The sequence below is a fragment of the Temnothorax longispinosus genome, chromosome 11 (assembly GCF_030848805.1).
Source record: "Temnothorax longispinosus isolate EJ_2023e chromosome 11, Tlon_JGU_v1, whole genome shotgun sequence".
NCBI classification, from domain to species: domain Eukaryota; kingdom Metazoa; phylum Arthropoda; class Insecta; order Hymenoptera; family Formicidae; genus Temnothorax; species Temnothorax longispinosus.
This window is the reverse complement of record NC_092368.1, coordinates 14,207,321-14,222,794: the sequence shown is the minus strand read 5'-3', so window position 1 is coordinate 14,222,794 and position 15,474 is coordinate 14,207,321. Positions and strand designations below refer to the sequence as shown.

Here is a 15,474-nt window from a genome sequence, read left to right as displayed (position 1 = left end):
GAATCAGTAGCTGGGTGATCGAAATTTGGTATGGTAATCCAATATGGTGGTCAGAAACTGCATTTACGCACCGCAAACTACTGACAATTTACCGGATCCACTTGAAAATGGTTGTGCGGGTGGTTCATGACAAATCCGATCCCAAAGAAGCAAAATCTAAAATGGCGGTAATCGAAATCCAGGATGGTGATCCAATATGACGGCCGATCCACTCTGTATTGTAAATCACTGGAAATTCATCTTTTTCCAATTCTTAGAATTAGAAAAGGTAAGTTAAACCAAGACTGAAGTCGCTGAGTTAAGCATTTAAGTTAAAGTGTGTTCGCTACAAATTAATCTTATACATTGATAGAAATAGACATAAGAGCTCATTAGCAGAGATATCAGATTCAACCTGTGAATCTTGAGATAGGCGGAGGAAACATATTCCAAGGCTTCATTTCAATACATTATAATATGCCTCCTAGATCTAGACTGAAAATCTATAGTTTACATAACGTATTGTACATGAAAGTTATATAAAAGAGAACCGGATATAACATTATGCATATGACGTATACGTAATCATATGATTTAGATTTAGAATCTTTAACCAATAGTGTTAGCGTATCAAATTTTAAATGCAATTCCAACAGTTTAGCTAGCGCACACATGTCTTCGTAAATCTTACTGGCACGTACTTACATCAGGTACGTGTCTCAGGTAATTGTCATTATTTTCTTAGTGTGCTGTTATTTGTTCCCTTATGAATGAATATCGACCATGATAAACGGGTAATTATTATTTTTTATATTTGTCATCTTCTTTTATATAAGAATATTGTGGTTGGTTGGGCAATTAAGTATTTCCGGTTACATAACTTCGCATGTTGTTTCTGACATTTCAGTTTTTATTTTAGTGACTTTTTTATATTGTATTGTTTATTTATTTTGTTTTTATTTATTAGGATTTTATCAAGTATTAATTTTAACTTTTTAATTTATATTATTTGTTACACATTATAATAGGTATATTATAAAATAGTAAAACAGCACGATTTTTTTATTGAATGTGCATCAAGATTTTTCAAAAGCAAAGCAAATATAAATTTATGATGAATTTACATCGACTACTTGTTTTTTACAACAGTATAATTTGTTTAATGTAATAAACAAAATTGATATATTTTAGACTTTCTGGTAAATAAAACATCATCAAAATGGCTAGTCTCATACAACTACAATGAAGTCTTAAGAAATGTTCGAAGTAAGTTCTTTTTAACAAAATGGCACAAAATCTACCATAAGAGTATTGTTCTATTTATAAAGAATATTTTTCTTTATAAATAAACTCAGAAATTTACAAAATGTTCTAAATTATGTACGTGAAACTTGACAGAGGTAACCTGTTATCTAATATTTTGTTATGTTAAAAGGTTCGTCATTGTTAGAATGATTTTTATAAACGACATCTCTCGTACATATACTCGCATAAATTATCGTAGAAATTAATAAACATAAATATACGCATGTTCCAAGCACATGGCATCCATTTTATCAGACACATCATGTAAAAGGATTTAGGAATAATCTTTACGTTTCATATAATAATACCTACTTTATTCATAATACTAACACGATATTAACATGTGATAACTATTCTGCTTAATATTTCACAGATGAATTTTAATGCTATTTTCACGCATATTCTAATAATATTTACGCAATTATTACTTTATATTTTATCATATATATTGTACGTAAATGTGTATAGATAAGAATAACACATTTTACTTTTGAAAAATTTGCCAAAAATAAATAAATTATATTTTTTTTTTCTATGACAGATCCAGTGGTAGATACTTGATTTCTAATGTAATTTTCAGGTCCTATGTTATGTATCGTCGGCGCTTATTTAATATTTGTTTTAAAAGTTGGACCAAAAATGATGGAAAAACGGCCGGCCTTTCAGCTGAATACCGTTATGATCTTATATAACGCATTTCAAGTACTATTTAGTACTATTTGGTTGACAGGTTTGGTAAGTTTATTTTTTTGTAGTACATTTATTCCATCAGTGTTTAATATTAAGAATAAAAAAACGTAATCACAACATATAAATACTCCGTTCTACATTTTCTCATATTATATGTTCAGAAGAATGCCATATAAACCATTAAAAATATCACAAAAGGATATTTCAAATAAATACTTATTAATTATACGTTTAAATAGCTTGAGAGTTATAATTTATATATTTAATATTATTTAAACTTAAAATGTTAATTCTGATAAAAAATATTTAATTTTAATTAACATTTTTTTTTAACCAACATATAAGTAGGTATTCAAAATTAAATAAGATTAATACATGTAAGAATATAACAAGAAATTTGACTAAACTATTACATTAACACATATTTTGAGATATACAGTCAATATAAAACATCAATATAAAACGTTTGTCGATTTTAGACATTGAACGTCGATATTAAATATTTGTTCTCCGCTCATGGATGTGATACTCAAGATTATATATCACCTCCAGAAAACGTACGAATGGCGGTAAGCATTTCTTTCGCAATTAGTAACGATATTCACTTTAATTTAAATAATTTTAACAATTTTTAATAAATAGGAAATATATTTCTCCACTATGTGTTACTTATGTATATAGGCCTGCAACTCAACCGCCAAAAGCCTTCTAAAATGCGAGTAACCGGCAACGACGAGATAACCAGCTCTAACTATGAAATATCGAAAGTACATCGTGTGACAAGTAAATAAACAAAAGTTCGCTAAAGTTCGCGCATCGGAACAATACAAAATGGCGTCTTGAACAAAAGATTTTTCTCGATTTTTTTTCACATATTTGGCTTAATAAAATTGAAATTATTAGTATCGAATTTTATTCAGAAAAGTGTAAACTTTAAGAATATGCATTATAAAATAGTCAAATATATCATTAATACAGTGAAATTTGGCGAAAAGTCAAATTTTTCGATATTTTTTTATATTTTCTCTAATAAAACACGCCATAATTTTTTTGTGGTTAACTTTTCGACAAAAATGTTCAAATGAAAGTTGTAGAGCGTACTTTTTTACATAAGATACACCTATAATGGTAGATACAATGCTGCCCAAACGTACGTGAAGAAATTTTAATTACGCACGAGGTTGTTGCGTAATGCGATCCGTAATCATATTATACCTAAAACTTTGAATATATTTGCTTTTAAGTAGTAAAATGATTATGAACTAACCATTATTGTTATTCTTACTATTAGGACAAGCCGGTCGTCGTATGGTGTAGCATTATTATTATTATTATTATTATTATTATTGTTATTATTATTATTATTATCATCATTATTATTACTTTATAATTATTGCCAGAGCTCTTTCAATCATAAATCTACTTACGCACAATACCACGGGAAGGATAAGAGTTGGACTTTAAAAGTGTATTTTTTATTTACTTTTTTGTACTTTTTTACTCTTTTTTGTTTTTTTTTATATTTTTCAAGTTTTTTTAATTTTTATGTTTTAATATAATATATGAACGCATAAGAAACTTATTCATCATCCTTACTCTCGTCATTTAAATTATTGCCACATTTTCCAGTACATTTGCAATTTTACTGCAGGACAAATCAGCAGCACGGCAAGGACATGAAATAGATGTTCTGCAAGAAAAACTTTTTGAACTACAGTTACATATATATTTTTGTAGTACCTAATTAAAAACTTGTAGGATCTTCAAAATAAACGGGAATCAGTTGTCCATTAATTAATTGCTATCCGTACTCTTTTGGATCAAGAATTTCAATGACTGGAAAATGAGCATTTTTCCACACATATACACTAAAAAAAAAAATTTTTTAGATCCAAGATAATATTTATTTGGATAGTATTAATGACATATTTATTTAATATAATCACATACTTATTTAGAATTATATATTTTTACTTAAGTTAAGTAAAAATATCTAATTCTAAATAAATATGTGATTATATTAAGTAAATATGTCATTAGTACTATCCAAATAAATATTTTCTTGGATTTAAAAATTTTTTTTTTCAGTGTATTTGCCACGTACATCTTTTTAAGTGTTGAAGAAAAGTAGGAAATGCACTTAAAAAGATGTACGTGGCAAGTATATGTGTGGAAAAATGCTCATTTTCCAGTCATTGAAATTCTTGATCCAAAAGAGTACGGATGGCAATTAATTAATGGACAACTAATTCCCGTTTATTTTGAAGGTCTTACAAGTTTTCAATTACTACAAAAATATATATGTAACTGTAGTTCAAAAAGTTTTTCTTGCAGAACATCTATTTCATATCCTTGACGTGCTGCTGATTTGTCCTGATGCAGTAAAATTTGCAAATGTACTGGAAAATGTGGCAATAATTCAAATGACGAGAGTGAGGATGATGAATAAGTTTCTTCAGGTTAATATATATAAAACATAAAAATTAAAAAAACTTGAAAAATATAAAAAAAAAACAAAAAAGTAAATTAAAAAAGTACAAAAAAGTAAATTAAAAAAAAGTAAATAAAAAATGCACTTTTAAAGTCCAACTCTTATCCTTCCCGTGGTATTGTGCGTAAGTAGATTCATGATTGAAACTAAAAAAGCTCTGGCAATAATTATAAAGTAATAATAATGATGATAATAATAATAATAATAATAGTGGGACACCATACGACGACCGGCTTGTCCTAATAGTAAGAATAACAATAATGGTTAGTTCATAATCATTTTACTACTTGAAAGCAAATATATTCAAAGTTTTAGGTATAGGTGAGACCGGGGCTGGTTGTGACATTTTTTTCTATAAAGTGTCTCAACTCTTTGATTATGTTGTTTTTATAAATGAATCTAGGCTTGCTAGATTCAGTAACTAATCGGATTTCAATTTAATAATAGTTTTATATAACCGCTCATTAGAAATTATATAAATTAAAAAATTCTGAAAAAAGAGGCATGTAACTTTTTACCCCACACCAGGGGCTGGTTGTTACACCACACGGGGTAAATTGTTACAACAAAAAACAAATGTAATCTCAAACTTTTTATTAAGAATATCATGGTTTGTCTTCTTAATTCGAACAAAAATGAAATATTATTGTTTATAACAAATTACAAAAAAAGTTTAAGTCCAAGTAATAATATAGTACTTTTTGACTTTAAATAAAATTATAGTGTTATTTTAAACAAAAACTTAGGCATACAATTTCTTTTGGCCTCTTTGCTTTATCACATTGAAATAAAAATTAAATAAAATTATGTTCTTATTTAGCGAAAAACTTAGACATATTACTTTTTTTGGTATCTTTGCTTTATCACAACAAAATAAAAATAAAAAAATAAAAATTAAGTAAAATTATGTTCTTATTTAAATAAAAATTCTTTAAAAACAAAAATACAAGTAACTTTTAATCTAAACAAAAGTTATAAGCTCTATTCATCATAAATTATCTATCATAAATTAATTGTGGTTTGTCACAACCTGCCCCGAGAAAATGTCACTTTTATTAAAACACAAATATTTTTAAAGCTTATAAAAGTAAGGTTTATTGTAAACAGAAGGAATTAGAGAGTATATACCACACATAGACATTTCTGCTTATTTAGATAACAAGTGCTAGACCAATAATACTAAAAAATGAAAATGTTACAAATCTGCGTTTTTACGGCTGCTTGTCCGGGCTCCTCTCACAAGAACGCCAGCGCCACTAACTCGCGCGGTATGTCGGCCGACACTGGCGTGATCATTTATCTCTTTCTAACGTTACTATAGCGTTTTTGGTTTAGCTCCCATTGGCACTGTAACAACCTACCTCTGTAACAACCAGCCCCAAATTTCAGGGTGAGTTGCAGGCCTAGATATTATCAAACAAAAATTATAAGATCGTAACGGAAAATTTTACATGAAATGTTCTAATTCGTGATCAACTGCGAATTAAACAGAAATCCGTGAAAGCGGTTTATAGCCTAAAATGTTAATCTTATATTGTTTATAAATTAAGAATGAAAACAAATGCAAAGTTGTATGATAAAACGATAGTATTTTCTCAAAGAACATTTAACAATTTATTTAACATTACTAAATTTATCATTACCTACAAGACTAATTATAAAAAAGACTTAATAGTGCTTTAATAATAATTGAATGATAAATTTGGTAAATCTAAGTAATAATATTTTAGGAAAAAAAAAGAGAGAAAGAGGGACAGAATTTATTTTTATAATATTATTTTAATAGAAATATAAGTCCTCATACATACATACACATGCAATTATAATTTTTCGTTAACTATAATTTTCGTAAACTAAAATGTTTAAAGTAATAATATTCTGGAGATCATATATTCAACTAGAATTAAATATTACAAAATAAAAATATCGAGGAATTATCATTGCGTACTTAAAATTGCATTCGTAATTATATTATGTATCATGCAGTTATGTATGTCAATCATTTATCAATTTCTGACATACATTTTTCAAATAATATATGTATGAATCACTAATATTAATATGAATTAAAATTAAATTTAAATTAAAGTAATTTAAATCGACCGTGACTGGCAATATATAACGTCTTTTCGATATGAACATTAAAAAACTGTGAGCCAACTTGGTTTGCCGGATTCACATAGCACTTTTTCGGATCAATCATTGAGACATTATTAATTTCGACCATAGGTTTTGGTCAGTTGATGTAATTTCTAAATTAAATAGTTTAATTTTTATTGCGAAAAATATTACTCCAGCCAGGGTTTGAACCTGGAACCTCCCGTATGTATACCGTGCGGGTGTCGTGCCAATTCGACCACTGGAGCTGTGGTAATATTTATCGCAATAACAACTATAAGATGGAGCACCGATTTTTCAATGTTCATATCGAAAAGACGTTATATATTGCCAGTCACGGTCGATTTAAATTACTTTAATTATTATTCTATATACTGGCGAAAGAAATTTATTATTCTGTTAAATTTAAATGTCTAATTTGAGAGTTTCTGTGTCAATACTACTATACTAAATTAAAAATTTCGAAACATTTTTCCTTAGGCAGATCTAAATTCGTACAAAAACCGCAAAAAATAAATAATGATCTATACTTTTACACAGTTCTAATTAGATAAAACAATTTTTAGTTATTAAGCAGATATAGCCAGTCTAGTATTAATTTTTGAGTTTTAGAGACTACTATTATACACGAATCATACGATTGATTTGTCGCGCTTACAACAAAGCCTTTTTTGTTAAAACTGAACTGTTTTCTTACATACTATGATTGATATTAATAATTAATTTTTGCGTTAGTTATTCTCCTATACCTATTACGTTTTTAATTGGATAAAATTGTGTATTATTGCACTGAGAGAAATACTTTTTTAATTATTAATATACCATGAGTTTAGACTTGATATCTTTGTCAGAAATATACAAATGTCAATGTAAATTCGTAATATTTAATAATAATATACGTAACTGTATAGTAAAAATACCATCAATTTATATGAAATTGTATGTATATTAAATGTAATGTCTTTGTAATTAACAAATTTATATTAATTATTAATATAAGTATAATCAATAATCTCAAATAAATTATTTTATTTGTCGAAATTGATAAAATATTTTACGCAAACATACATTTATTTATGACAAAGAAAGTCAATATTATGCAGTAATGTTGCCTCTGAATTAAGAGGAATATATGTTTACTTGGAGCTTGGGCTGTACGACGAGACGGGCGGCAGCGCGGGCTCGCGCGGCGAGAGTTCGGCTCGTGCCCGCTACGCGGCGCATCGCCAGTATCCTTACTCGTAATTAAGATTCAACATCGACTCTTATATCTAGGGCAGCTCGGGAGTGTTTCTCCACTTTCTCCAGCGTTCGCCAGTCAGAGCGTGCTCACTATAGCAGGGCTTCTGACATAACCCTTTTTGTTTACGAAGTGTTCTCCTCATCTGGGGCCTTCGTTTAAACAAATGTATTATAGAAAGAGCAAAATTCAAAAATTTGTTTGGTTTGTTAACAATGAAATATTGATATTAAGAATAACAAGATCGCGTACACTGAGAGAACAGTATATTAATAGTTAATATACATGCTTTGTCGTTAATGTAAGAATTTTTTATATTATAATATTATTTTTATACTGATAAATGTAGTTATATTCAGTGATACGCAATATAGCATATATTAATCATGAAGAAATATTTATTAGGGACGGACATAAAAAATTCTTACATTAACGACAAAGCATGTATATTAACTATTAATATACTGTTCTCTCAGTGTGGTTAATTGCGATAGCAATTAAAAATTGATTGCGAGTTATAAAAACGTGCACCTTGATTAAACTAATCATTAACATTGATCGCTACATAAAATCCCAAATTAATAACACTTGTTTGATGTATGAATAAATTCTGCTTTTGAAAAATTAAGAATTAAACTTTTTGTTAGTTAGAAAGATACTTTATTACCCCAAGAATTCCAAAAGGGCGTTTTGTAGGGACGTACGCAACCCTGTACATGTATCCTTACATATAATGAAGGCCCTGCCATGCCTTAGGCTCATTGGCGTTTTTCAGGGACGTACCCAACCCCTTACAAAATATCAAACAATATCAAAAACAAAATCAAAATTAACAGAAAATCAATCTATATCACGTTCGAACACCAGATCAGAAACAATCAAATAGTAAAAAATCGGAAATCAAAAACATTGTTTATCTTCTCGCTGAGATTTGTTGAGTACTTGAAGACCGACGCAATTCGGGGATCGCAACGCGTGACACATCGCGCAGACTGGTTCCTCTGAGCACGGCCCATAATTGGACTCGACGAATCGTCCTCCTGGTTCAGGCTGAGGCTCAAGTCACCATTTTCGCTTATTTTCTCGCCGTTACCGTTCTGCGTGCAGTTCTGCGGCGCCTCCGCGTTCCCGCACACCCTCTGTAAGCGCAAGCGATGATGTGTCGCAGCTGCGGCTGAGCACGCGATTCTTGTGCGTTTCGGTCACTCCTGTTGTCGCAGTTCTGCCCCGGGGGGCCTTAAGTCGCCTTTCCTCCGGATTGTTACTTGACTTCTCAGCGGCGGCGCATGATACTTGCACCGGGGTGCCGTCGCATTTGATACGGCGCGTATCTGCTGTACGTTCGGGATATTGGGGTTGACGCTTAGCGGTGAACCGCATCTCATCGGTCTAGCCGGGTAACCCGGCTACTGTTGCTGGTTAGATCGCCTCTCGCAGTAACCGGATGGCTCTTCGCTTCCTGAAACTTTGTCATCCGATCCAGCCGTATTCTCCCCTGGTCTCCTCCTTCTGATGTTTGTTATTTTCTTTTTTTTAATCGGCCTTTGTTTTTTCTTTCTCCTCGTCTGTATCCATCAATAAGCTCTCCTCAAGCTTGCTTGCTATCTCCTCCTCCTCAGATTCTTTTGGTCTCCCGCCATCTTCTTCCCTTCTTTCCTTTCTCTTTTTCTTCTCCTCTCCTTCTCTGATTCTCCTCTCTACAGATTTATCCTCGTCCATCTTAACCTTTAGTCTGCTCCCTACCCTCCTTCTCGCGTCTAACACCCTCCATTTTTCCTCCTCGCTTTCCAACCTCACCAGCGTCGTCAGCCATTCTTCTCTCAGCCCTATCAAGCTTACTTCCTTCATTTCTACCTTTATCTTCAGGCCCTCAGAAAACAGCTGCCTCACCTTCTCTCAGTTTGTTCTCTTTCCCGTTCATCCGTTCTTCTCTATCCTTATTATTATGTTCTTCCTCCTTCTCTCGTCATCATTCCTCTCATCGTTGTCGGACCACCACTTCCTTTCTTCTAGCCTGCCCCTGCTCTCTGCGCTATCGTCTCTCTTCCTTTTCTTCGTACCCTGTTCCAGTCTGCGTACTTTTCTTCTCAGGCTCTCAATCTCCTCTCTCTGATCTTTTATTTCTTCCTTCAGTCCTCTCAATATTTCATTTGTTTGATCCATTATCAACTTCTCCAGTGTCTCTTTCTCTACTGTCACCTTCGCTCTGAATTCCATTCCTTCCCTTTGTCTCGTGCTCTCCTTCTCTCTGACCTTATCTGTAATTAAATGATTTTTCTTAGCCATCTACCAAGTAACCTCTTTTTTCTTCCTCCTCCCTCCGCCCCGCCTCATCCCCTCTATCGCTTTCATCCATTCCTCCCCCTCTCCCTTTTCACCCAATATCCTCCCTATCATGTCCTGCCAACTCTCTCCCTCCCAATCCTCCCATCTTCCCAGACGTGTTTCCACGTCTCCTCCTTCATCTCACATATCCTGCATTTTCTGTCTTCCTCTTTTCCCCAGTATAGTCCTTCCCTGACCTCGCTGCCAAGTCTAAACCTTGCAATTCTGCTCCATCTTGCCTCCTCCCAACCCTTTTTTAGATAATCCGGAATCCCATCCTTCCTTATAAATTTATACTACCTGTTTATCACAATTCCATAATCTTTCCCATCCCTTCTTGTCTTTGCTTTCTCTTTATATTCTAATGCCTCCTCTGTCAGTTCCTTCTCCCCTCCAATTTCTACACTAATACCTTTCAAGTAATCCTTTCTCTCCTGCTCCCAACTGCCTATTATCCTTTCCTTCTTCCATCTGTCTTGTACTTTTTGTATTAATCTCAAAAAGCGTTTTGTATTATAACGGCATACTTACACCTTTAATAACAATATAAAATAGTTTTATTAACTTTTAAAATAAGTAATCTTTATTAAAGTTAGATATAATCTAACTTTATAATATAGATTACATCTAACTTTATCAATATGATATATAATGTATTATATGCATGATAATTATAAAGTGTGTAGTATAATAGAAATATATTAATTATTATAGTATTTATAAAATATAATACAAATTACTATACTATTTTAATTTATAAAATAAATGGATTGCACTAATACACTCTGTATATCGCATACACTTGTGTATATATACGGAGTAAGAATATCTATTTGAAGTAGTCCTAGTAATAGCGTCTAATCAAGCAGACGTTCGATAGAAGATATATATAACTTACCTACTTTTTAATTGTTAATTTAAACATTAATTTCGCTTATCATGAATAATGAACAAGATATAAAATATAAAACACCGATACAAAATTTTTACGCCGGACAATCGATCTTTATTACAGGTATTTATCAAGTGCAATGTATTTAATAAAGTAAAATAATAATTTTACGAATTAAGGCTACTAAATGTCTCTTTCTCTTGCTATCATAGAAATATCTTCTCTTTATGGTAGAGATAATATTAAGATGATCAATACATTGATCTTTATGTTGTGATAGTATAAATATACAAAATGCATTATTAACTTTTATTATTAATAAAAAATTTATTAGAATGAATAATTAATATATTTCTATAAACAGTATACTCTTGTTTACTGTTAAAAAATCTTTAAAATAACCTTTAAAAATAAACATCTAAAATATTGTACCAAGTTTTATTATTGTCTCCTTTTTGTTATACTGAATGTAAATAATTCTTTTATATATGAATATACTTTGTAAGGGGCAGAAAATGTATATAAAATATAATATTTGTAAATCATGCGTAATTTAATAGCAAATTATTTTTTAAGTTATTGTTCATAAAGTTACTAAACATTAATTTTTTAATTAATAATAATTCTTTAATACACATTGTAGAAATATAGTTTTCAAGATATCTTTACACAATACTTTTTACACAAAGTAGAATGCATACAGCTTTATTTTGTTAGGAAGTACCAGATTTCTCGGAAAGATTTTAATCGGAGAAACTATTACAAAGTTGCCCCGACATTTCTACGACGTACTTATTAATACGGTCGAAAAAAGACAAGAGTCCCGAAAGTCGACTGGACGAAATGTTTGAGAGTTTGGCGAGAGCAAAGAAAGCGATATCAAACCATGATGTATTCGTGAAACAATTTGCTGTATAAATATATAATTTGTAGCTTTATGACCGTTATGAAAAAGAAAGTACCTAATTTCCGTAAAAAAGTCGTGCCAATCGTAGCCAATCTCGATTTCGAGGACTTAGGGTTGTCGAAAAATGATAAAAACATTTTAATATATAAGGTAAATAATTCTAATTAATCTCGTTACTTTCTCGCCTATATTATAATATCTCGATGCATAAAAATGTATCCTGTACACACACACACACACACACACACACACACACACACACACACACACACACACACACACACACACACACACACACACACACACACACACACACACACACACACACACACACACACACACACACACACACACGTATATATATACACGTATACGTATATACGTACACACATATACTCAAAGCCCTCAAAGGCTACATATTTTATGTAAATCTAATTACAATAACCATTAAAGCAGCCAGATTAAATAAGCTTTCTCTCTATTATTCTCTTTCTAAATATTTCAAACTAGCATGCCTCGCCGGGCTTCGCCCCGGAGAACATGTGTATTAAGACACGCAAATAGTCTCTCTTTCTTTCCCCCCTCCCCTCCTCCCCCCTTATTATTTCCTGAAAAATTAAAAAAATTAAAAAAACTGGTTTTTAAAAGATCGGTAACGAAAAATTATATACTTTATGGCACTTCCCGGGAAATTCAACCCCTACTTTATGTACAATTCTTTGAGATTCGGTCATTTCGAACCGGTTTCTAAAAAGATCGGTAACAAAAAATAGTACACTTTATAGCACTCCCCGGGAAATTATACTCCTTCTTCATGTATAATTTTTTGAGATTCAATCAATTATTTCCTTAAAAATTGGAAAAATTAAAAAAACCGGTTTCCAAAAAGATCGGTAACAAAAACTGTACACATCATGGCACTCCCCGTAAAATTATACCTCTACTTCTTTAAGATTCGGTCAATAAATTCCCGAAAAATTGAAAAAATTTTCGTACTGGCTTCCAAAAAGATCGGTAACGAAAAATTATACAGTTTATAGCACTCCCCGAAAAATTCTGCCCCTGCTTGATCTATAATTCTTTGAGATTCGGCCAATTATTTCCCGAAAAATTGAAGAAATTAGAAAAACCGGTTTCCAGAAGATCGGTAACAAAAAACTATACACCCTATAGCACTCCCCGGGAAATTCTACCCCTATTTCATATACGTTTGGTAAAAATTCGGTCCATTGGTTTCCGAGATCATAGCGAACAAAAAAAATGCAAACCCTGTTGCTTTATAATAATAGTATATATGTTATAGTAAAACGGAATATTTATTTTAGGTATCCATAATTTTTCACCTTGCAGCTAATGTACGCTTTCAGGAGAAAATTAAATCTCAAATACAAACAAATATTTACTTAAAAATAATTCTTTCTTCTAAGAATAAACATGCGCTGATGTACACAATGTGTAATTATGTCAATATTTTTATTTTAATATTTACTCGGATACTATGTATTTTAAAGTCAGCTATGTATATTGTGTTATATAGAAATAGTTTCAGGTATCTAATACAGCAAGTAATTGCAACTATACTTTAAAAATAATTATTTTTATTGTTATTAGATATACACATGGACCGGATAAGAGTGTATAAATATAGCGTATCTTCATAATTTATTGGTAATAGCTTTGCTCGTAAAAAAGAGGTTTTGCGTCATGGCGATTTTATCTATAATAATTACCTGAATTGAATAAAAACATCTCACGCGATTGCTATTAAAGCGTTTCCGGTGAGATCAACAAGGACAAAATTTGTAGGGATATAAGAATTGCATACTAACGACTAGCGGTTCATTAGCGATAGATGTTCAGACTTTACTGGATACATCAAACCTTCAAAACTCTATTTATCTTTGCTATCTTTTGAATCATCTGGATTATATTTATAAAAGTATTTACATAATTTTTACACATATTATTTTTCTTCTATTAAATATTCATCTTAAAGGGATATACCACTTTTCTTAGAGCGTGGCATATCTTATCAAGTTTATGATCTTAAATGATCTTCAAATGGGTTTAATCGTCGCTAACTGTTTATTAAAAAGTTATTAATAAACAGAATAAAATGAATAGACAAATGTCGAACGTAATATAATCTTAATTTTACTAGACATAAATTTTATTATATGTATCTATATCTATTGCAAAATAAATACGTAGGTAGTTGAAAGGCTTTTCTTAAATAAACATGATAAGATTATTGTGCAATTCATATAATATACACTATATACCGCTCATTGATTTCAATACATCCCCAGATTCGTTGATTTCTCTGTAAAGGATGAACATGCTACGTGTGTTTTGCACAGAAATGAATGCACTTGCTGTTATAAACACTTTACTTGAATGCATCGTATTTTTATATATTATTAGCTTTTTAGTACAGACCCCTACCCTCTTATTTTTTTGATCGTAGACGGTTTTTTTCCACTTTAAGTCATATTTTTTTTTCTCTAAAATCTCTATATATGTATAGAGAGATATATATATTTATTTGAAAATATATATTTTATTTGCCCGCGTATCGCGCGGATGTACCCTCCGCTGGTTCGCCATTTTTGGCTCACTTTCATTTTTTGGCTTTTACAATGTTTCTTTAATGCTTTTCTCTATATAATCTACTCTCAGTAGTCCCGCTCTATTTTGCTCTTCTTCTTAAATAGAATATCTTCTCTCAAATTCTCTTTGTATTCTTTCCACAATTGAATAATAGAATAATAATATCACAAATTAAATTGATTGTCAAATTCTAAACGCAACTGATGCTAATAAGCATTCTTTCCCATTTTCCCTTCGCTTCGACCTCTTTCCAAAACTCTTTATGGGCTAACTTATTAGACCGTAGACGATATTTTTTCCCCAAATAGTAATATTTACCCCCCAAAAAAAAATTTTTTTTTTAAAAAGGGACTTTTTTAAGACAATTTTGTGTGAGGGCCCCTTTCAGACCCCTTCCCAAAACCCTCTACGGTTTAAGTTAGAGTATCATGAGAGGGTGTACCAAATTTGGTTGTTCTAATTTGATTTTGATTTGAATTTGACAAACATATATACATAAATACATTCATTTATATATATATAGATATATTTGTATAAAAATCCTTAAAAACTGTGGTTTTCAAATAAACCGGGCTAACAGCCGGATAATTAACTTCTAATAATAGCATATGTGACGTAAACTATAGATTTTCAGTACTGAAAGTGAATATGAGAACACAACTATACGGTGAAGAGAGTCGGGATTCAAGCTTCACACGAGATAACATCTGACAGGAAGTAACGCGCGTAATACATCGAGATAATCAATTAGCATCGCGGAAAACAGGCAATAATGAATTCTATTATCGACTTAATGCGGCCTTTTTAAGAGTGGAGATGGAAGAGAAGAAGTGGAAAAACATCATACAAAGCGAAAAAACTTGATCGCAATAATTAATCAAATTTCCCGTAACTATATATAGGACAAGCTTCCTTTT

At 31.0% G+C, this 15,474-nt stretch overlaps 1 long non-coding RNA gene across 1 annotated transcript; it reads left to right on the top strand.

Moving 5' to 3' along the window:
• Positions 1-663: 663 nt before the first annotated feature.
• On the top strand, positions 664-2,166 carry LOC139822248 (uncharacterized). Its single transcript, XR_011734479.1, has 3 exons — positions 664-773; positions 1,171-1,245; positions 1,865-2,166. It is a non-coding gene; the product is annotated as an uncharacterized lncRNA (long non-coding RNA).
• The last annotated feature ends 13,308 nt before the right edge of the window (positions 2,167-15,474 follow it).